Here is a 23,762-nt window from a genome sequence, read left to right on the forward strand (position 1 = left end):
ATCTGTCTACTGAGCACTTCGTTCTTTCAGGGAATGCCTGCCACCAAATGTTAAATTAAAACATCTCTGTGAGCAATTGAAAAGGCAGCTACAAAAGCACTATAGACGCTTCAGAATAGAAGTGTTGTATTTCACTATTCTATTATTATTTGAAGGTGTATTGCTTAATTCCTTGTGGAGCTTATGCTCTGAAGTAAAAAATTTATTTTTTTGAAATTATTATTATTATTATTATTATTATTAGAGAGAGGGAGGGAGAGGAACGGAGAGAATCTTAAGCAGGCTCCACACCCAACATGGAGCTCAATGTGGGGCTGGATCTCACAATCTTGAGATCATGGCCTGAGCTAAAATGAGGAGTTGGACGCTTAATGGACTGAGCCACCCAGGCATCCCTCTGAGGTAAAAATTTTAACGCTTTCTCCTTGGGGCAGAGGTGAAGGCAGTGGGGGAAAATGGCTCATCTTTGGGGGTTTCTTTCAGATGTTGTGCATAGGGGTTTTCAGAGCAACTGTCCTTGCTCTTGTCTGGGAAAATCAAGGTGGTGGCTAGCCTTTTCCTGCAGTTATCCCTGAGCCAGGGCGTGGACCTGGGAAAGAATCAGACACAAGCTACAGGATGTGGCTCACTCGGTGGGTTCTCCAAGAGAGCACTTGGACCCACCTCTTGACCCACCTTTATCTTTCAACAAAAGGAGGAAAGTGAGTTCCTTCCAGAGCTTGTTGAGATGCTCCTTGGTGCTGGGCTCAGGCAGGATACAGCCGCTGAAGTGTAGTACATTTTAAAAACTCTTTCTGGGAAATGAAAACATAATTTTGAAGTAGTCTGTAATATTGAAATGCAGCACTCTGCTTCTTTTCGAAGCAAGACTTGCTTTAGGCTCACTGGGTGCAGAAGGGTCCTCAAGGCGAAGAGGCTCAGAGACAGCAGGAATGGGATCTTAAGAAAGATATTACTCATTCTATGAAACAAATTGCTCTAATTAAAAAAAAAGTGTCATGTTAGCAAGAGTAGCTCAATTGGTAATGTGACGGTGGGAACAAGTTATAAAAAAGCCTCTGTAGAAATATGTGGTCTACTGATCTGTAATTTGCTGTTTTGGGTTGTGATGAAAGGGATTGGAAATTCATAGCTAGTGGTCTCTAACACTTCTGGCCATTCCCTACTCCTTTCACTCTCCTTTCCCAAGAATAGAGACCTTGAAATAAATTTCTCCTCCATATTCCTTCCCACCTTCTGTCTGAATATTTGGCTGCAATAAGGAGAGATGGCTGAAGACAATATTTTTTTTTCAACTTATGTCTGTTTTAGCCATCACCCACAAATTCCTATAAACTTTGGAAGACTTGGAGATTTATTAATTTGTGCATTTGTAAGAAATACTGAAAGAGCACTACCAAAAGAAAAAAAAAACATTTGTTGAAATACACATAAATTTCGAGATCTAGGATGTCTACCTAGATGTCCTATTCCCCCTTTTCATCAATGTTTATATCCTTGCTTTTGTTTGATCCCATTTGTGTGAATTAAAATATTTTGCCACCTGTTTGTAGAAACGATAAAATTTAGACAACTTTATTTATTTTTAAATTTATACAATTTTAATCAAATCAGATTGCCTATCGGTGTAAGAAATTCTCATCTGTTTTGTCATAGAGAGGAAATGCTATATTGATGTAAAATATACATGTCTAAGGATTATAAATCTGTAGGTTCTTGGAAGTAAATGCCAAATTTACAGACTTTTTTTTTTTAATACCAGTGCTTCTCCAAATTTAATGTGCATACAGATCACCTGGGGATCTTGTTAAAATGCAATTCTAATTCAGTAAGTCTTGGGCAGGACCCAAGATTATGCATTTCTGACAATCTCTCAGGTGCTGCTGATATTCTGGAACACATTCCACACTGGAGAGCAAGCATCTATACACATTTGCATTTTACTTTCTTTGGTTCCAGTTGTATGATTCATTGGTTGGTGTAACTCAAAGTTGGCTTTACTAAGCATGATTAAGTTACAAAATTTGCAGCTTTGGCACTGAGTTGGCAATTATCAAGCTCCTTTTTAAAAAAAAAATTTATATTTTTAATTTTTAAAAATTCAATTAGCTAACATATAGTACATCATTAGTTTCAGATGTAGAGTTCAATAATTCATCAGTTGCTTATAACACCCAGGGCTCATTACATCCTGTGCCCTCCTTTAATGCCCATCATCCAGTTACCCTGTCCTCCCACCCACTTCTCCAGCCACCCTCAGTTTGTTTCTTATAGTTAAGAGTAGCTCCCTCTTTTCAAAGGAAGAAAAGTGGGAATCTCAGCTGGTGTTCATTCCTGAGACCCTCAGATCCCTTCTGTGGTTGTCTAATAGTGCTCTAGAGCTTCTCCTGTGTCTCTTAGTCATGTGGGATTACATTTTCCATTCTAGATATCAATTAAAGATGGGTGTTTTAAAAAAATGTACTCCTGTTTCAAAATATTTCCTCATCAGTGATTTTTTACCAAATTCCCTGAAGAATATTCAATAATTTGACTAGAACATGAGAGTCCCTCTCCATACTTTTGGCTGATTATAACACATAAATAATTATCTGAATTAAGTAGGGATAAAATGATTAAAATTTCTTACATTTAGTTGTTTATGTGTTGGACCTCCCATTAGTCTATACATTCTTTGAGAGCAAGGGTCTATGTATGTTTCATTTTCGTGTAAGTGTAATTGCCAATAGAGGTTTTAGAGAGAGTTGGCATATCATAAATAGTGGACAAATTAAATTCAATTATCCAGTGGACACGAAGATTCTAATATAATAAGGTCTCTAAAAATGATAATGACTGTTCTTGGGAAAGCCTAGGGTACTTTCTCTTCTTAGGACTTGAGATACTTCAGACAAGCCAGTGATCCCATGTTGCTCTCTGAATCTTTGTTTTCTCCACTTATAAAATGGAGATAAAACATTTTTCATTAGTGAAAAATGGTAAGAGTAAGCTGTAGGTTTGAGTGTTCAGTGATTCTAACAGTCTGTTTTGCTGGACATAAAGGGACTCAGGGAATATACAAAACATCCTGAGAAAGAGCAAGACTCCCTTGCCCACTGGCTGAGACAATGCTCAGTGTTTTTTCTTTTTTCCCCACCACACAAAAAGGTTAGATTTTCTAACCTCTCTTGTAGCTATCTGCGACCATGGGGCTAAATTTTGTAAAATGGAGTATCAGTGAAAATGAAGTACACTCTTTCTAGACCTCATCCTTAGAAACCTTCCGCATCAACTGTTTGTCTTCTCCTGCTATTCTTTGGTGGCCTTGGAAACTACAAACGCCAGATTGTGCAGCTGCAAGATGAAAGCACCTGTGTCTCTGAGCTTGGAGGATAGTTGCCCAGGCAAGCCACATGACCCGTATTGGATTGCGCTGAGGATGAGAAATAAACCTTGACTGTGTTAAGCCACTGAGAATTTTGCAGTTGTTGTTGTAGTTGCCAGCATTAATCATTCTGATTAATATACCTCCTTATATCTGTAAGAGATTTCCTAGAACTGAGGAGGGATGAGGGATGGAAGAGGGGAAAAAAATGAGAGAGAAGTGTTCGTGGGCTTGGAAGAAGAGGACTGGGCATGAAGATATCATGTGAAGAGCAGGAGAGCTGGTGTCCAGAATCAGCCTAGCTTCTACCTGTAGAACTTCCCCTTACCATCACTGAGAGCTATGTTTACTGTTGGTCCTATTACCCCAGAAAAGAGAGGAAAGAAAGCTAGTAAATCCACTATTGACTGGGCTTGAAACTCATCTGTATTTCAAGACTTTAGTTACTGTAGAGCTTAAACAGGTTGACTCCTCTCTCTACTTCTCTCCTTCCCCATATACATCAAGTTCCGGAGTTCTGTGAAACACATCGCATGAAGATGGTCACCAAATATCCAATGGGGGATGGTGAAATGGTGTAAAAGCTATACAGACTGCCCCAAAGCAGGTGAGTGAGAAAAAATATAACATTGTTATAAAAATTACCAACATGAAATGATGTTTAATGTATGTCTGGCACTGTGTCCAAGGCTAGACCCATGTCATCTCATTTAATCCATCCTTGTGAGAAGTTACTATTTTTTTTATTTAATAAAAACCGAGGCACAGAGAACATAAATAAATTGTCCTGATCCCACAGCTAGTAAATGAAAGACACCACAGCAGTTTCCCATTGCTTTTAAGATAAAGATTAAATATCTTGATGTGCCTTACAAAGTCCTATATGAGCTGGCTCTTGTCTATAAACTTTTTCCTTTTATTTGTTTGCTTTTAAACTGGTATCATTTACTCATCCTTCAAATCTCAGCTGAGAAGTCACTTAATCGGGGAACTCTTTTTTTTTTTTTTTAAGATTTTATTTATCCATTTGACACAGAGAGAGAGAGGGATCACAAGTAGGCAGAGAGGCAGGCAGAGAGAGAGAGGGGGAAGCAGGCTCCCCACCGAGCAGAGAGCCTGATGCAGGGCTCGATCCCAGGACCCCAAGATCGTGACCTGAGCGGAAGGCAGAGGCTTAACCCATTGAGTCACCCAGGTGCCCCACTCGGGGAATTCTTCCCTGACCAACTCCCAAAGTCTGAAATTCCGTCAAGTTCCCCTGCTCTCCACACTCCTAGAACCTTGTACTCTTCTATCATGGCACTATCAGAAACATTTATCTGTATTACACTTGGAGTCCTGTCTGTCTTTTCTAGAATGTAATCATTGTGAGGCAAGGACTAAGGGTGGTTAGCTCATTATCTCTGCCTGGCACATATAAAGCTCACAGTAAATGTTTGTTAAGAGAATGAATAAAATGAATGACCCTTAGGTTTTAAATTGGTCTCTAGAATAAATATTGATAGAAGATGGGATGAGAGCAGGAGAGCAGGTAAAGAATATTGCTGTTTGAAAAGAACTATAAGAACCTCATCACTTAACGTGTATTCTTAACAGTTTCATTGTGTTGAAAAGAGAATTTTGCTTTCTTTTTTTATTCTTTTCACAGTTTTGCAATGAGTGGTACTCTTATTAGTTTTTTTTTTTAAGATTTTATTTGTTTATTTGACAGACAGAGATCACAAGTAGGCAGAGAGAGAGGAGGAAGCAGGCTCCCCGCTGAGCAGAGAGCCCGATGTGGGGCTCGATCCCAGGACCCTGGAATCATGACCCGCACCGAAGGCAGAGGCTTTAACCCACTGAGCCACCCAGGCGCCCCTTCTTATTGGTTTTTGAAGGTAGTATTATTCTATAAGAAAACTTGGGTTTTTCAATCTTCTGAGTGATTCTGAATTTATTACGAAGGATTCTTGAGGTTATAAAAATATTGGACATTGTATGTAGATTGATTAAATGGCATGCCTTCACATATGTACACTATTTAAAAGATAAATATAGATGCTATTATAACTAATGCAGTGTATTTACAAGCATTAACAAATCCACAGTAACTTTTTACAATTACGTATTTTCCTCAATTAGCAGATACTAAAAGTATTTTCAATTCTTAATATTAAAAATAAATGGCCCTCATTCCTAAATGGTAAAAACTTCTAGGTTAAAGAGAGCTAAATCTTCTAACCCTATTATGAACCTAGTTTTAAGATGTTATTGAAACAAATGATCCGTTATGTACTAACGTTCTAGTTTTACATTCTATTTTTACATTCCTCATGAAAATCGGTTTCTTAAATCAAGGCCATCTCCAAATTGTGTTTGATTTTTCTTTTTGTGAGATATCTCTTTGGCTGGTTGGTTATTCATTCTCTCCTTAGCTTCTAGTACACAGAGTACTCACAGACCAGTTACTAAAGGCAAAAATTGATAATTAAGGGAGAATATAAATTAATTTGACTTCTTACAAAATCAGGAAAATATTGTCATGCTATGAAAAATTTGTATTTGTTCATGTAATTACCAATTTGACTATATTAGTGGTAATTAAGAAAAGTGAAATGCTTTCTAACAAATCAAATTTCTTACACTATTTCTTCAGTGTATTCTATATATGCATATCTCCAAAATAATTTTCCAGATTCCTTATTTTAACATTTTAGTTTTTGCTCAAAAATTTGCAAGGGCTTCAATTGCCTACAATTTAAAGCCCAAGTATTTTATCTTAGTATGCTATATTCTCCCCAATTTACTATTCTGTTCTTTTTTTCTCAATATGTCCCAACAAAGCTGCTACAAGGGGGAGGTTAAAGATGTGGTTGAAAGCAAGAAAAACTCAGGTCAAATCCTGGTTGCACCACTTGCTCCCAAGTACTGGGCTGAGTGCCTAGCAATCAATCCATGTCATATTTACACCCTAAGGTGGCTTTCTAAGGGACATTATTAGTATGACCTTGATTTTGCAGGTAAGAAAACTGAGGTTTACAGCAGCTAGATAGCTGGTCCAACACCACACAGATCAAGTGTATGGGCTGAAAAATGAGAGAGATTTTCAATTTCTGAAAATAGTCTAAACATGCTCATTTTTTTCATAAAAAGAAAATAATTGAGCCATGAATAATTTTGAACATACTTAAAGAAACTTTATCTAAAAAAGAGAATTTGAACAGTACTATAGAGTTAATGAAGTAGAAATTAATTCATTTCATACTTTTATCCTACAATTTATTTAGAAATAAAGCTTGTCATTTATAGTAGAAGAATAAAGTTGCTTTTAGAAGGGTGTGGGGAAATAACGCCAAATAGGACTCAGGAACCTCTTTGGAAGGTTTGTTACTGGGCATGCCACTTAGCCTCTCCAAGCCTTAGCTTTCATATTCTAGAAGGTATGCCACAAGAGTCTTCTTTCTGATCTCACAAGATTATTTTGAGGCTATGTGAAAATACTAGAAAATGTCCTAAATACTGTGCAAATATAAGATACTATTATCATCTCTTCAAAATGTGACTATTTTTTAAAAATATCAATAGAGAATAAAATCATACTATTTCTACTATGGGACTAAACCTTGATTATAGGAATACTTTTATCGGGTCATAATATTTTTTCCCATTTTTACCTACACAATTATATAGATAGTTTTATTAGTTTTATTTTTCATTAGCACAAAAAAACTACATTTTGATTGTTGGGTGGGTTAAGAAAATTGTTGGAAGCTTAGTCAGCTAATGGATATTAATAAGCAACTTGTCCATGAGTTTTAAAATATATCCAGGAAAACTTTAGCCAGTTGCAAAAATGTCATTGGCTTTTTCTTTTACCCTCTTTATTGATGTCCTTCCTTACTGTACCCAAGTTCCTGATGTAAGAGAGTAATAAGCAGACAAATCAACATTCCTTCCTATACAGCAAAGCAACTGGTCAGTGTATGGGAGGGTTCAAAGTTCACAGAATCTGCTTACTTTGTTTTTTCAGAATATGTGGCTTTGCCTGATTGTAGCATATAAAGTCAAAACTGTACTCATATGGGAAGAAATGAAGGACATAAGTCTCTAGTTTTTGCATAAAGATAGTAAAAAAAATATGAGATGCACCATTTCCATAATGCTACACTTTACTTTTGCATTTGGGATAGATTTTGTGAAAGCACGTCAGTCATTCACTAACATTTAGCTCTAATATGAAGTGGCATATAGTAAACAGTGCCAAAGATGTAAAATGCAAGAAAAATGATTCATAGAATACAAAGCATTTATTCCAAATGCTCATTGAAATAAATGAAGGTAAGTGGATAAGCCATATATTTTTATTTTATGCTCATACTTGGAATAGTTTCATATATTTAGAAAAGAAAAAAAAATTAAAAGAATATGAATACTCTCCACGAAGCTGAACCAAAGCATTGGAGAATTTTTTAGTATAAAATCATTTTCAAGCAGAAATATTAAGGTGCTGGATTTCAAGGAGAAGACTTAAATGTTTGTTGCAACAAATTAAGTGCTTTCAATGATGATGTAAAACTATAGGCTCAAAACTTTCTGAAAGTTTTTCGAACCAAATGCATTTCTTCTTTTGAAGACACACACACACACACTCTCTCTCTCTCTCTCTCTCTCTCTCTCAAAGGATCTGGACTCATTTTGGGTTTCCTTCTATAAAGGATTCCTTTTTCCAACTCCACTATGCCTCTTGCTGTGAATCGTTGAGATAAATGCTTTATCAGAGAATAAAGGTTTCTTTCCTTTTCCAAAGCCATATTTCAGATTAGCTGATAAAACTAAGAATGTACATACTACTATTTATTTTCTCGCATTGGTATGCTGGTGGGTTCAAACCCATCTGTTGATGTTGCAGAATGTACTTAGTCAAAGTAGAAGTTAGGCAAGAGATTGAGAAACATGGACAAGGTAGCTTTCTCAGAGTTAGATTCAGGCCTTAACCAAGTTGAGGAAATGGAATGACAGGGTTTTTGTTTAGTTTTAGTTTTTGTTTTTAATTTATGTAGCTTCTGAAGTCCCTGGAAAAGGGCTTTGTTCATTGTAAGCACTTAATATTTATTGAATGAATGAAGGAAAACTAAGGGAAGAAAAATGACTTCCCTCTACCTTGCCTTCCCATAATGGTGGTGATTAATTAGGGTGGAAATGTCCCATCTTGACCTTTTGGAATAGAAGTGGGATGGATAGAATGGATGCTTGAACTTGGACCTTCCTAAATCATTTCCCCTGGCTTTAGCACTCCCAACGGAGGAATTGCCTAGGGATCTGAGGTAGGACCCTTTCTTTGGCTCTGTTTTATATTCAGTGCATGTTTGGTAAGAGCACATGAGCGAGTCTCATCTTCCTAAAATGCCAGGCTTGGATAAGTGCAAGTGTACTTCTGTTTTTAACTGTCTGTCTCCATCCAGCTACTGAAATCAAGCTGTTAGGGTACTTTGGTCTGAGAAAGATTTGAGTGGGACATCATTTGCCAGCCTTGACTGAATTCCAAACATGTTACCTTCACATAATTCTGTGGTCTGTTCAATCCTGTCTTCTATCTCGGGAAGCAGCAGCCGGGGCTTCCCAGAGAATAGGTTTTCCAGGTCCTATGTTAGTCTTCATTGGTACCTTCATTGGTTACTTCATCTAAGTAATTTAGATGGTCATGTAGGTACGGATTTCCCAATAGTTCTCTCATCTTCCTTCAGATAATGCATATTTCTAATTCTAGATCAAATTCCGATCACTGACTTTTAGAAAATCCAGTAGAGTCATGATTTGAAAACTGAACTGCAGATTTCTGTGAATTCCCATCTCCCACTCTCTTCTCATGAACTTCCCTCCTGTAGATTCTAAGGTCATTCAAAGAATACTGAGCTGATCAAAAGCAAAATGTCTTTAGATGTCAGACACTAGTTTCAAGGTATTCTTGGGATGTTCTCTATAGTGGTATTACGAGTTTTCAGGATTTCTAGTTAGATGTGTATAAACAAGTATTTAAAAATTAGTTTCTAATTAATAGTAATTGGAAAATTATTTCTGCCTGAAAAATTCAACAGGCATTATTATTTGAAAAGTTATTAAAATCAATGTGTTGACAATAAAAATACTTTTCATTTCTCATCTACACAGAACTTTGGGATTTTCTTTCTTTCGTCTTGAACTTGAATCATGAAATATTTTAATGGAAAGGTATCCCTTAATTAGGGGAAGATCAGTAGTTCCCTGAGTATGATAAATTTTTTCTCAATGAGAAATTTCTCTCTCTTATTGAGAAAAGAAGTATGAGAAATAAAATGTATTAGGTGGAAAATAGTTTACATGATTTTCTATGTAACTTACAAATAAATATTTTATCTTTGTCTATGTATAGACACTGTGATATCACTGAGTGTTTTGTAGGCATCGTTGATGTTGAAGCAAAGTAATTTGTACATTTGTGTTCATGTTGTACCCAGATACAATATTAAACCCTAATTCTTGTCTCTGTGGTTACTAAAAATTTCAAATTAGAAAAATGGTTGAGAACGGAGGTTTTTAAAGATTGCTTATTCTTTTAATAGGTAGGGAAAGTCCAAATATCTTAATCATAATTTTAACATTATAAATATTATTAATAAAACTTAACAGTCAATCAACAATAGCATATTTTAGCATAACACTGAAATAAGAAAGAAACGTGGGGAAGTTGTAGTGTTTCCCACTGTTAGTTTACAAATAACAATATTTAAGCACAAAATATTAAACCAACATAATTAAGGCTCTTATACCTCAAGAGTCAGTTAGCAATAATATTGAAAGTATCTAAATTACTAAATGGTAGAGGAACATACTCCCGTGTAGTCTAGCTGCACCAAAATAGAAATGTCTGAATTGAAGTCAGCATAATGTTTTCTCAAGAACAAATCAGGCTTCTGCAGTTGGTTTGAATAAGATGCCTGAAGTGTGAACGTATACAGTTGACTGTCAGACACTGTGACCCCTCTGGGGCTCTCCTCTGCTGGGTTCATGCTTCTATCATAAGTGTAGCTTCTTGAAGGCTAGTGTGAGAGCTTTTGAGTGGAAGAGTAAATTTCCTAATATTTCTCCTACTCCAGGGAGTGAGTGGAAAAAGGGGGGGCTTAAAGACACATTCTTTTATGCAAACATTTTTCGAAGGTTCAAAGGTGGATGGGTGAAAGTTGCATATGTCAAGTCTGGTAGTACTTGAGCAGCTGCAGATTTCCTACCATAGAAAAAATGGTGATCTTATGGTTGGTTCAGATATATACCTCAAGATAATTGAAACTTTCACCAGGGGTTTTGGACTTTCTATAAGAAAAAAACAATAATTGGAAATTGTTCATTGTGAATACATTAGATTTGTACAGACAAAACATTCATGAAGTGCAATTATAGCCAGTGTTGCTATATTAGTATGAATGTTAATAGCATGTTTGTTTTGGAAATGGGTTATGCATTCTGATAAATGTCTGCTTTAATCTAGTCATCTGTGTATCACTTGTCTAAGTACTCTCATTTAAGATGCCATATCCCTTCTTGTAGCAATAAAGGGGTAAAGCAACATTAATATTAAATAATTAGAAAAACAAAAGGGGAATGATTAAACATATTTACATAATTGAAATAACACTGTGTCGCAGTGGGAAATCGGGACAATGTTGTCTCCTTTCAAAGTAATTCATAATTCAGATTTTTAATTATGGCATATTCATTCATTTAAAGATGATTCTGGATGAGAGGGCCACTAATGAAATACAATCATTAGCATCTAAACAAAGTAATTTACAAAGTCTCCTTTAGGGGAAAAGATTTCTAGAACATCATCAATCACACAAGATATGCAAAAACAAGCAATTAAACCACACACAAGAACTACAACAGCCTTATATATCAGTAATGTACACATGAAAACATAACTGATTACAATGATTAGACTAGGGTAGTGTGGTTAATTTGTATTTTATGTAGTGATTCCATGGAAGAATGCACCCGGACAGACACATTACACACAAAAGGAACTTCATTTCATTAATACTCACTTAAAACACATGACCAAAAACACCCAAAATACAAACCTTGAATTTTGAGTTGTCGCCTGTTCATCCACATGGGATCAAAATTCTACATAGTTTGATAAAACCTCTTACTCCTGCATCTCTTTTTGCCTGCTGTTTACTTTTATAAACTGGCAAAATGTGGGATTAGGAAAGTATTTTGTGAGAGGCAGGTGCTGCATTGGTTTCTCATTATTTGTTCAAATCCTGCTTTGGACCTCCAATGACAAAGTGTTTCCAGCCCTCACAGCGTCCGCGATTTACCAACTCTTCCTCCATATACAGAATTACAGATTATTAAACATGCAGCAGGCCTAAATGGATAGGACCATTCTCTGACTTCTAATGCCTGTGTTCGGTATCTTGCTAAATGGACCCACAAAAAGGCTGGTTTCAAACACAGCTCCTGCAGGCCGCCTTAGAGTTGTTGGAAATCTATACTACTTACTTCCACCAGTAGAATTTTCTTTGTGAAGGTGGAAGGAAGGCTCGGGTGGAAAAAGAGAAGGAATTAAGAGAGCAGTGTTGTGTCGAGGAGGGGGGACTCCGTGGAGGAGGCCAGCACCCCTGGTGTAAGCTGAGCTGCCTTCAATAACCACCAGCTACAGAAGCCAAAATATGCTCTATTGGGTACTCGAAGGATAAAAATACTGGTTAATTTTCAACAGCGCTCCTTCATTTGACTTTACAATTTACAACAGTGAACATTAATGCAGGAATAGCTTGGTTGAGGAGGAGTTTAAAATTAGAGCCCCTCTTCTCATTAGCCCCAACAGCCTGACCCAGGGTGACTGAGAAGCAATTTGTCGCCAGATTCTCATTTTGCTTCTGTTATGGCTCCTTGTAAATGAAGCGCGGCAATTTATTGTAGCACCTCTAGGAGTCAAGAACATAATGTGTAAAACACATACAAAAAAAAAAAATCTTTCTTCACATTCATTAACACCCAGCACATAGAGGCTGTTCACTTTTCCCTCTAATGAAGTGGGGGGGGATCTTAAATCTAAAGCTTTCCATCATGTGAAGAAGTCCTCTTCAGGCCATTAGACGGAGGCTGAGTTGGAGTGAAGAAGGGTCAGTGACAAAACCAGAGAATGGCAATAGGAGGAAAAATAGAAGATGGATAAAGGAGGAGACTTTAGAAGCCTCAAAGAATGGAAAGTACATTTTTGGCATCCATGATCAACCCTTCTTGTCTCTCAGTTTATTTTCTGTTGTCAGGGAAGAAAAGAAGACGTGGCTTTTTCTATAGCTGGAAATTGCTCTAGTGTTTGGCCAATTCTCGTTGCTTCACCCCTGATCTGACCCTGTAAGCAGCATTAAGTTAGGTTCATTTAAAGATCATATCGTCTATAATCTCTAAGACACGTTTGCTTGTTTTCTCTCCCCTCCCACAGCCTGGGTAAGAAATTGCGGTGTTCGGGGTTTTAATGCGCTCTGACTGTGTAATAGGCTGCTAGGGCCGAGGGCTGGCCATAGGGTTTTAGCTTGCTTCCATGATTAATTCTGATTAATGGTTTGGGTTTGTGTGGGGTCTCACAAATGGCACCTCCAGAGGAACCTAGTGACAAATTACTATATGGAAAAAATTGCACGAGGGTCCAGGGCTGCCCTTTTGGATTAAATACTGAAAGTTGTCATATACTGTACTTGATGCTCTCACCCATTTTATGATGTAGTAAAAGGCACTCAGTACTTCTGGCAATAATAGTGGTCTTTTAAAACTCATTTTAGAAAAAAGTCAAATATTGAGTTTATAGAACCAGGTGAAAATGTCAGCAAAATTGGATAGGTTTTCTTTGGAGGGTTTAGTGAGTGTTTATGAAGCGCCGGGTACTATGCCAAGCCTATTAAATTACTTAACTAAGATACTCCTCACAACACCAGGTTAGTATAATTAAAGTAGGAATAGGAGATTGAACGTAATAATATCAAGTACAAATAATAGGATCTTCCTTCTTCCCCATGATGCGGTTGAGGAACCTAAGGCAAAGGGAGGTAGAATTACGTGCCCAAAGTTATAGAGTGAGAAAGAAGCAGAGCTGGGATTCCAGCCCGGGCCATGTGTTGCAAAGGCCCATATACATCATCTCAACACACCGCTCAGGTGGGGGCACTTTTGTTTTAAACTCCCAGAACAAGTTCCTCTTCTTGCTTCTATTAGACTTAACAAACCAATTTTTTTGATGGTACAGGTTAAAATTTCTCTTTAAAATACTGAAATTTGTAATGCCAAAGCAGTTAAACTTCTGTTTTGCCAAATGCATCAAATTTATTGTAGGGATTAAAACATTTCTGTCTCTTTTCTGCCTAACCCAACTGATCAATGTCCTTTTTTATGTTGCCTTATTCTCCTCTCATTCACCCTTTCTTAGTCACACTCTTAGTTATCTGAGATTTAGATTGGGGTCGTGTCAGCCAGTTCTGGTTTTTAATATTTTATTTGTCCTCATTCATAACCTGCATGTCTACTGACAAAGCATGGTTACTATCTGAAGGTCAAAATTTGTCACACACAAAAAAGGTAAAATTAATTTAAGAACAGTTGTCTTGGGCAGTTTGGGTGTGTAACAAAAATATCATAAATTGGATGACTTATTTGCAACATAAATTTATTTCTCACCGTTCTAGAGGCTGAAAGTCTGAAATCGGGGAGCCAGCATCATTGGTTCCTGGTGAGGACCTTCTTCATGGTTGCCAAAGGCTGCCTTTTCACTGTGTCCTTACAAGGGGAAAGAAAATTAGTTAGCTCTCGTTTCATTGTTGTTGTTGTTGTTGTTTTCTTGTAAGGACACTAATTTCATTTGAAAGGGCCCCACCCTTTTGATCTAATGATCTATCAAAGGTCTCACCTCCAAATACTTTCACGTAGAGATTAGAGTTTTGGCATATAAATTTGGGGAAGACAGAAACATTCAATCCATAACTATTCAACTAAAGCACCTTTTGTTACAATCCTAGATTTCTCTCTGTTTTGATGTCCCAGGTCAGCATCTAAGTGCTGCAACCAGACCGGCAGTCTGACCACTGTCTGTAGCTCATTCATGGGTGGGGTCTTGGATTACCTCACTTGGACAGCTCCTGCTACCTGCCAACTAACTGTGTGAGACAGTGACCCAAGCAGTTTAACAACTGTAATATTATGATTTATAATCTGTATGTATTTGGTCTTCATTCCCATTTCTGGCACAGAGCTCCTCAAGTCCCTGGGATTTCCTAAGTGATGAGAACTTTAAAGTTGTCTTTTGATGTTACTTAGGTGACTTTTAGACTGCACCTAAGGATGGGGGCTGGTTGCCGGTGGATCCAACCATGTGCTTAGAGGGTCAGAACCTTTGGTCCCACCCCTTGACCTCCAGAGAGGGGAGAAGAGCTGGAGGTTGAGTTCAGTCATCAATGGTTGATGATTTCATCAGTCCTGCCTTTGTAATGAAGCCTCTATAAAAATCCAAAAGGAGAAAGTTCAGAGAGCTTCTGGATTGATGGATACGTGGAGATGCTGGAGGACTGGCACCCTGGAAAGGGCAAGGAAGCCCTGGGTCCTTTCTCACATACCTTGCCCTAGGCATGTCCATCTGGCTGTTCCTGAGTTATAGCCTTTCATAAGAAACCAGTAATCTAGTTAGTAAAATGTTCCTCTAAGTTCTGTGAGCTGCTTTAGCACATTAATTGGACCTGAGGAGAGGGTTGTTGGAATCTCTGATCTGTAGCAATTTTGTCTGAAGTTCAGATGATAACCTGGACTTGCCACTGGCATCTGAAGTGTGTGTGGGAGGGGGTGGGGGCGGATAAGAGCAATCTTGTAGGGCCGACCCCTTTACCTAAGGAATCTGACGTTATCTTGGGTAGACAGCAGTTGTTGTTGGGGAAACACATTCCCCTCCACCCTCACAGGTTGGAAACCGGGGTCAGAACACCCTTAATAATGAAAGAACATTAGATGCTATGGCTGAATCCCAGTGTCATCTGGTGGCTGTGATTGTGTGTATTTATTTCTGCCAGACTATTTGTTCCCCATGGATAGAATGTGTCAGTCTTACTGTGTTCCTAAGGGAACGACATGGTGTTGCCATGCAGTACAAAGTTGTCACTGAAGGAATGATTCTTCTTTAACAAAAAGAGTCCTGGAGCATCTGCACTCTGAAGGCTTTAGACAAACTTGAGCAAATGTGACATTGACTGTAAACTGGGGGACAAGCAACTTCTAATTGTATATTATTTCACTTGGAGCCATTCAATTCCTTTGAATTAACTGTGTTAGTCTCCCTGTAATTATTCTCTTAAAATGTAGTGTGATTTCTGAAGTATAAGAGAAAAGTTTTCCCACCTAATGCTTTGTGTACAATAAGCACTAAATAAAAACTGTGAGTTAATACTCTAAACCTTTATTAATTCCTTGGCTGACTCAAAAAGACATATTTGTACCTACTGTCTGTAGTCAGAATAGGCTAGATGCTGAGCTAGATGTTGGGGATATAAAGATGAAAAATTTCTGTTCTTAAATTTAAGAACAGCGAGGGGAGACAGATACAGAAACAGATGCAAAAAGGGTAGCTTTCTCACTGATAATGTTGAGAAGCCAAAAGCTTTGTTTATACATCTGGTTATCTGAGTTTGTGTAGTTGATATATTTATTACTTACCTTCCACAAAGCTGCTTTGGTGTAGTCGACCCCAAAACACAGATTATTAGATCATTAAATCAAACAATCAGGTTATTAAATCGTGCTCAGAGATTGAAATAAGTACATTCAGTATCTTCAGAACAGTCTCATTCAGTTAAACCCTGATCTAATTTCTATACATTGCCATATAGGTATATGGGGGTTTCTTATGTGCCCATAAAAGCTAAGAGGCAAATTTACAGTAAAGCTAAATTTCAGGGTACCTCACCCACATGCGGCCCTAGAAATGAGTTCATATGGCCAAATGTCTTAGCAAAACTTTACAAAAGAAGATATTTTAACCACTGTGGTCTGTGCCTTGGTACTTCAACTTCCCATCCATCACACTTCCCCTCAGGTAAGGTAGTGCATTAGTGGCTTTGAGCAGTTCTTAGATACAACCAAGTGGAAATTGATTTGGAATACATATTATTTGGATTCAGTGGGATCCATTTATATAGTCTGCAATCTCTTCTGCATACAATTAAATTATTCTAGCTGCTCTAGTCCTGACTTGAAAATTGAAATGAAATATACAGAGTTTCAGGGGACCCGGAATAGTCAAAACAACTGTGAAAAAGAAGAACAAAATGGGAAGACTCATAGTTCTTGATTTCAGAACTTTCTATAAGGATAGTAATCCAAATAGGGTGTTACTGGCCTAAGGGTAGACATATGGACTGATGGAACAGAATTGAGAGTCCAGAAATAAACCCTTATATATATGGTCAGTTGATTTTCAACAAGGACACCAAGGCCCTTCAATAAGAAAAGAACAGTCTCTTCAACAAATGATGCTTGGAAAACTGGGTATCACATATCAAAAAAAATCACTTAAGTATTCTGTAGCCAGGGGCACCTAGCTGGCTCATGACTCTTGATCTCAGGGTTGTAGGTTCAAGCCCCATGTTGGGGGTAGAGATTACATAAATAAATAAATAAATAAATAAATAAATAAATAAAATCTTTAAAAAGAAATTGTTCTGTAGCCCAAAAAGCAGGAGAAAAAGTATATTACAGAGGTATGTCAAGCAGTTGAGTAACACAAGTATTACATTACTCTTCTGGATTTTGTGATACTTTGATAACTTTTCCAAAGTTGATTTCTTATTCTAAATAAGTACTCACTTTCACACCTAATTTTGTATTCATAATTTTTAAAATTTATTCTGAAAGTGTTCCCTACCATCCTCAAAATAGTAAAAGCTTCATAAAACCTGCATTGACCTCTGGAAACTAAGTAGTGGGTCTCTAGTAGCCCAAATAGCACAGATAATGACAAATGAAGTAAGGCTGAGTTCTAGCTGAACCTGCTTGCTTGGCTGGGTGCCCTCGTGTAAGGTACACATTGAAAATTCTACACAGCAGCCCTATCACCTGCTATGCAGATGTTTCTATACACACACACACACACACACACACACACACACACACACATGTTTCAAGTGGGGTTTGATCTTCTCAGTATAAAGTAAGACTATCTTCTTCTAGATACTAGTTTTTCAAAAGTGTTAATGATGGCAGTTTTCGGCCCTGAAGTGATTTAGCGCTCTGTTTTTATTTTTATTTTTTTAAAATATTTTATTTATTTGTCAGAGAGAGAGAGAGAGAGCACAGGCAGGCAGAGGGCAGAAGCAGGCTCCCCGTTGAGAAAGGAGCCTTATGTGGGACTCGATCCCAGGACACTAGGATCATGACCTGAGCTGAAGGCAGCCACTTAACTGACTGAGCCACCCAGGCATCCCGCGCTCTGTTTTTATTAACTGAAAAAGTATTTATTAGGTATATACTCTGTTCAAGACCCTTTGATAACCAAAAAAGATGAGTGAAGCCCGATTTTGTCCTCAAATCATAGTCTAGTATGGGGCCTAAGACATATCTGTGTAGTACAATAGAATATAAACAGTGATGTGTCTCACAGAGGCTCTCGGAAACTATTATGAGTACAGTGATCATATAATGTGTTGTTCAAACTGGGATACTTTTGAGAGTGAAAGAAGACACTGCTAATAATTAAATTGAGACAACAGGCAAAAAGTGGGACAGTCCAGGCAAACCAAGACTTACGGTCATCCTTGTTATGGGGAATTGTGAGAGAGGAGAATCATAGTGAAAAGGGACATTTGGGATAGTTTTTTGTGTCTGCTTGACTGGATCAGAGGATGCCCATTTATCTGGTTAAGCATTACTTCTAGGTATATCTGTGAGGATGTTGCTGAATGAGATTAGCATTTGAATCAGTGCACTCAGTAAAGTAGATCACCCTCCCTAAAGTGGATGCCCTCATCACCTTTTTCTTGCCCTTCAACTGAGATTTACATCAGCTGCCCTGTTTCTCAGGCCTTCGTACTTGAACTGAATTACACCACTGGTTTTCCTAAGCCTCCAGCTTGCAGAAGGCAGATGGTGGCTCTTCTCAACTTCCATAATTGGGTGAGTCAATTCTTCATAATAAACCTGCTTTCATATCCTATTGGTTCGGTTTCTCTGAAAAACCCCTACTAATACAGCATCTATGTTAGATGTAGAGACTGAGCCCAGGGGACTGATAAGTGACATAAAGACATAGGAAGAAAGTAACAAATCATTATTTTGATCACCATTTGTCTTAAGATTGACTAGACCATGGTGCTCCTGACCCCTCAGAGAAATGTCCATTGTACATGATCTTATGAGTTACAAAACTCAGAAAAATGCTAATAGGATTACACATCTCTGAGTAGTGTCTATTCTAAAGTCATGTGTCAAAAAGTATTTTTTTTTTTAGCAAAGTTGAAAGCATTCTCTTAGGAGATAATGTTTTATGATCAAAGGCTGTTTTGAAATTGTAACATTTTACTGTCTTTCCTACCTTTATCAGGGTGTCTGCAACCTGATTAGTTTCTTAAAAGATTATTATTTCCCTGTGTTCAACCCACATGTCTGCAAGGACAGGGGTAAGAACAACCAATCAAAGCCCAGAGTTTAGAAATGGCCAACTATCATGTGGAATAATCCATAGACTATTTTAGATAAAATTCTGACAGCTTGCTCTTGTGACAAAGATGTTAACAAGGAAAGAAAATGGCACTAATTTAATCTATTCTTATAGTTCATTTTAAAATGAGACTAGCATGACACCAAGTTATAATAATAAATACTATAGTAATTTCACAATTCTTCCTACATGCTGTTCACACTCCTTTCACATGCAAATTTGCCATCCGTTGCTTCATGACAGTGATTTTAAGTGCATTAAAGAATTCTGAATTTTCTTATACTTGATCTCCTAATTATGTTGCAAGAACATACACAGAATAGTACCATATACTGGCATTTTTCTGGTTTATAGCATCTCTTCAAACAGTGAGTTCCCCTTTTCTCCTGACACAGATATGGGTTCTTGGACATGGTAACACTAGTATAAGTTGATTACTACTTCTATAGTGATTAGTATAGGAGTAAATCAAATAATCACTAGGAGTAGTGAAAGAGAGAAGTAACATTTTCTAAAAACTAAGTCATTGCGAAATACCCAATACATCTTTATGTGGTAGTACAAATTAACATTTATAAAAAGTTTTTTTTTTTTTAAAGGGGCACTTGGGTGGCTCAATCGTTTGAGTATATCTGACTCTTGATCTCAGCTCAAGTCTTGATCTCAGGGTTGTGAGTTCAGACCCTACATTGGGCTCCACATTGGACATGTAGCCTGCTTAAAAACAAAACAAAACAAAAACCCATAGAGTACATATAAAAGACATGTCTAAAGATTTTTTCATTTTTGAGAACATGTTTGAAAAGGCTACATAACTGTGAAGAAAAGTTACTTAGGATCATTGCTTTTGGGCATCCCACTTTCTAGTGTACTGGGTGCAAAGCACAGCATTGGTGTTGTGTTAAAAAAAAGTAGAAATGGGGGGTGCCTGAGTGGCTTAGTTGGTTGATCTTAGTTGGTTGGCTAAGGTCATGATCCTGATGTCCCAGGATCGAGTCCTGCCTTGAGCTCCCTGCTCAGTGGAGAGTCTGCTTCTCCCTCTGCCCTGTTCATGCTCTTTCTCTCTCTCACTCCCTCTCAAATAAATTTTTTAAAAAAATTTTAAAAAGTAGAAATATTATAATTGTTTAAGGACTATGAAACCCAAGCCAATTGGGATTTCTTCATACTTGTCAGTGAATGCTAGGTCTACTATTCTGGATGAATTTGGAGTTTGGGGTAGGCCTTGAAAAGAATGAAAAGTCTGAAGAGAGCACCTTTCCCTGAGTTAATCTAGCTGATGATCCATGAAAAGGTAGTATCCAAAGGTAACTCAAAGTCATTATATTGAAAAATCCTTTACTTTGATGAAACTATGGAGAAGTGGTAGTCGGTCTCATTATATGGTTTTATTTATAAATACTATGTCCATGCTTGGTGATTCAGTGGTGAGAGATTGTGGGGCAATGAATTAAAGTGTCTACTTTCTAGGAAATGACTTTTGTACTTTTCCCTGTGAATAGAAAATTGTGACTGAGGAGTGTTCCAGGTGACAGCCCTTCTCACCTATTTCTTTAGCATCTTGCCCACCAGGAGAGTGAAAACAAGGCTCTGACTCTGTCAGTAACTTCTCTGCGTGCTTGTTTAATTAATTAACCACCACCTCAGAATTCAGCTTAATAGCCTTAATTATGCAGAAAAACAATACACTGTGTAAATTAGTATACACCAGACGTGACATAATTACCAGGGCAGGGTGGACAGCATTTTGTTGAAGTACAGCTTTAAATGAGTCATTTCAATGCTGAAAATATATTTTTTGTATGTGAGAGCTAATGTACTGAATTGTTCTTTCAGAAACCTGGTTCCAATGGCTCTAAAATGCCAGGTAGGTGGAAAATAATAAATTCTGTGTCTTTTGAGATAAAAACCACATTTTGTATTATACTGCTGGGTGGCACAATCACTGTAATTTAGGAAGGTTGCTATTATTGTATGAGCAAACTTTTTTGGTATTATTACTGTTTATTTTAATGCAGGAACACATTCTCTAGTAGACACATAATGAAAATGGCCCTGTATTAAAACTGTTTACCTGCTGTTTGCTGAAAGGCGTTGTAAAAATTAGAAATAGAAAAGACCTCCTGTCACCTAGCCCATCCCAGGCAGGGCAGAGAAAAAGATTATACCCTTTAGCAGCTTTGCTAGGGAGCCAAAAATAGATCCCACTTTTCACACGTCTCACTGAGTAAATTGTAGGTGGAAGGATGAGATCGTTTGTGTCAATTCAGGAGGAAAAACAGTATTCCCACAGATGTTGAGAAAGAGGGGTACCAATTTATTGAGAAATAAATTGACTGAGGTCCCACATTTGAGGGATTTAAGGTCGAAACAATTTTTTTTAATTCCTCAAATTGAGTGTGCTGAATTGTGCAATTATTTAGAGTTTCCCTGTTAACTTATCCAATTATCTGTGTAAGTACATAGGCATTGGAAACAGAGTGGAGAATGTTATTCTTTCCGGAGAGAAAGTGCAATAAAACACTGGATTGCTTTGAATTTTACTACTCCTCTTTCCTTTCTCGAGGTGCAAAGGAGCAAGAAACAGCAAAAATGTACATAAAAGCAGGAAGAAGCAGATGAGTCAGGAGAGGCCTAGGTAAATCACACCAGAAATGAGCCCTCAGACATCAAGGGTTGAAGCGACACTGTAGTGATAAAGCTGAATTAGCCCTTGGCAAAATTGTGAAGCCGTCAGGGGTCAGCCCTTCTCTTGGTTTCCGAGACATTTTCTATCCTTTTCTGCCACCTTTTGCCTTTCCTGTCAGTACCCGTCCACTCCCCTTTTCCCTCCACTGGAACCCAAGAAACTCCCCTACTCAGTGAAAATCTTCACCAAACTAAATCAGAACAAAACAAAAAACAAAAACCCAAAATCTAATGTTAGCTAGTTACCCATTTATTTTGCAAATTCGGTGTCTCTTTATGGCCCCTTCCTCCACCCTTTCTGTCTGACCTCCACTGTGATTAGAGAAGGGGTTACTTTGCAAGTCTTAGACCCTTAAGGCTTTCAAGGACTTTCATATGAGTGACAGGCAGCAGCTAAATGGCCCCAGTGATCCCCACCTCCTACAGTTTTGCCTGTGTGTAACTCCCTCTCTTTGAGTGTGAGCTGGACCTAGGGTCTCACTTCTAACAGAATGTGGCAAAAATGATGAGATGTCACTTCTGAGATGAGGTTACAAAAAGACTGTGGCTTCTTTCTTAGGAAAGGATCTTGCACTCTCCCCTGGCTTACTCTGAGAGAAGCTGCCTGCCACATGGGATATGTCCTATGGGCAGGAACAGAAAGGGGCCTTCAACCAACAGCCCGCCAATGACACGAGTCATGTTGGAGGCCGCTCCTTCCTAGGCCGAGTGAACCCAGGCATAGTTGACTGTCTGCCCGCAATTTCAGGAGCAACTCTGAGCCAGATGTGCCCAGGTTCCTGACGCACAGCAACCTGTGGGATAATAAACGTTCACTGTTTCAAACCTTTAAATGGGGAACAGATTACACAATGAATAATAAACAATGAATCCTCTCATTTATAACATAAAAATGAATTTCAGTTAAGAGGATAATCAGTTAGTTAATTTGGTTAACCAAATAGTTAAATTAGCCCTGTATTGCAAACATCAGAACTCACCAGTCTTGCGGGATGTATGCTTGGCCGAGGAGCCAAAGGGCAGGAGATGCGTGCGAAGCTACCCTCTGGGGATTACCACCGACCGAAAAACTGACACATCCCTGCCAACCCAGGAGGAGCTAAACTGCAGCACAGGGGGCGTGGCTTGGCCTGGCTATTGCGCCTGCGCCTGCACCTGCGCCTGCGCGGCCTCATGGGGCTTTGAAGGCCATAGCGAGGAGAGGTGCTTGCCTGAGTTTGGAGGTCCCTATGGTTGCAGAAGGGTCACCCATCGCCTCACCACAAGGTACTTTTGTGGGGAACCTGGTGCTAACTGCATTTGCAGTGCACTTACTTTTGTGAGTTTCATAATTGGAACACAGGGCTAATGAGGTCCAAATTTTGGACTCATTTATGAACCCGCGTTGTTGTGTTAGCTTGGCTTGTAAATTCTGTCCTTCTTTCCAAGGGAATTCCCACATTTAACTGACTGAGGAACGCTTTCTTAAACAGAATCTCGTGAGACTAGTGCTCTAAGGAACACACTTTGGGAAACATTGATAAGGCATTTCCTGTTATTGGATTTATGGATTGTTGGCAGTATTTTTAACCATTGTAAATAACTTCTTTGGGAACATCTTGAATTGTTTCCTACAGTACGTCCCCAAGAGAGGAATGGCTGGGTGAAATAACATGGTAGGAAATTTTGATAGAAATTCTCAAATTACTCTTCAGGAATATTACATCTTACTATGTTTTCCCTAAACTCTGTCATTGGAAATTACTATAGTAAATATTTGTCAATTTATTAGGTAAAAAATTATGTATGTGTTTGAAAGTACACCTAGTTTATTTGATTATTAATATAGTTAAACATTTAAAACTTTGGTGAGTTGCTTATATTTGTACTTTCCCTTCTTTCTATTTTTGGGGGTTTTTGGGGTCATTATTTTATGGAAGTCTTAAGTATAATTTCGTGTAAATATAAGTGCTTTGAAGGCAGGTAACTGAGTAAGTGGTTAGAATTGTGATAAAGGAC

General features: G+C 38.0%; 2 long non-coding RNA genes across 2 annotated transcripts in view; one reads left to right on the forward strand and one right to left on the reverse strand.

Moving 5' to 3' along the window:
* Positions 1-694: 694 nt before the first annotated feature.
* On the reverse strand, positions 695-22,831 carry LOC125104204 (uncharacterized). The gene is made up of 3 exons (XR_007128614.1): positions 22,745-22,831; positions 14,060-14,158; positions 695-794 (listed from the first exon to the last, which is right to left on the reverse strand). It is a non-coding gene; the product is annotated as an uncharacterized LOC125104204 (long non-coding RNA).
* LOC125104205 (uncharacterized) overlaps positions 18,492-23,762 on the forward strand; it is a 160,626-nt gene continuing 155,355 nt past the window's right edge. The window contains exons 1-2 of the long non-coding RNA XR_007128615.1: positions 18,492-18,532; positions 20,913-20,943. This is a non-coding gene — a long non-coding RNA (uncharacterized LOC125104205). The remainder of the gene's footprint in view (positions 18,533-20,912; positions 20,944-23,762) is intronic.

Source organism: Lutra lutra, chromosome 7, assembly GCF_902655055.1.
Source record: "Lutra lutra chromosome 7, mLutLut1.2, whole genome shotgun sequence".
In the NCBI taxonomy this organism is placed as follows: Eukaryota; Metazoa; Chordata; class Mammalia; order Carnivora; family Mustelidae; genus Lutra; species Lutra lutra.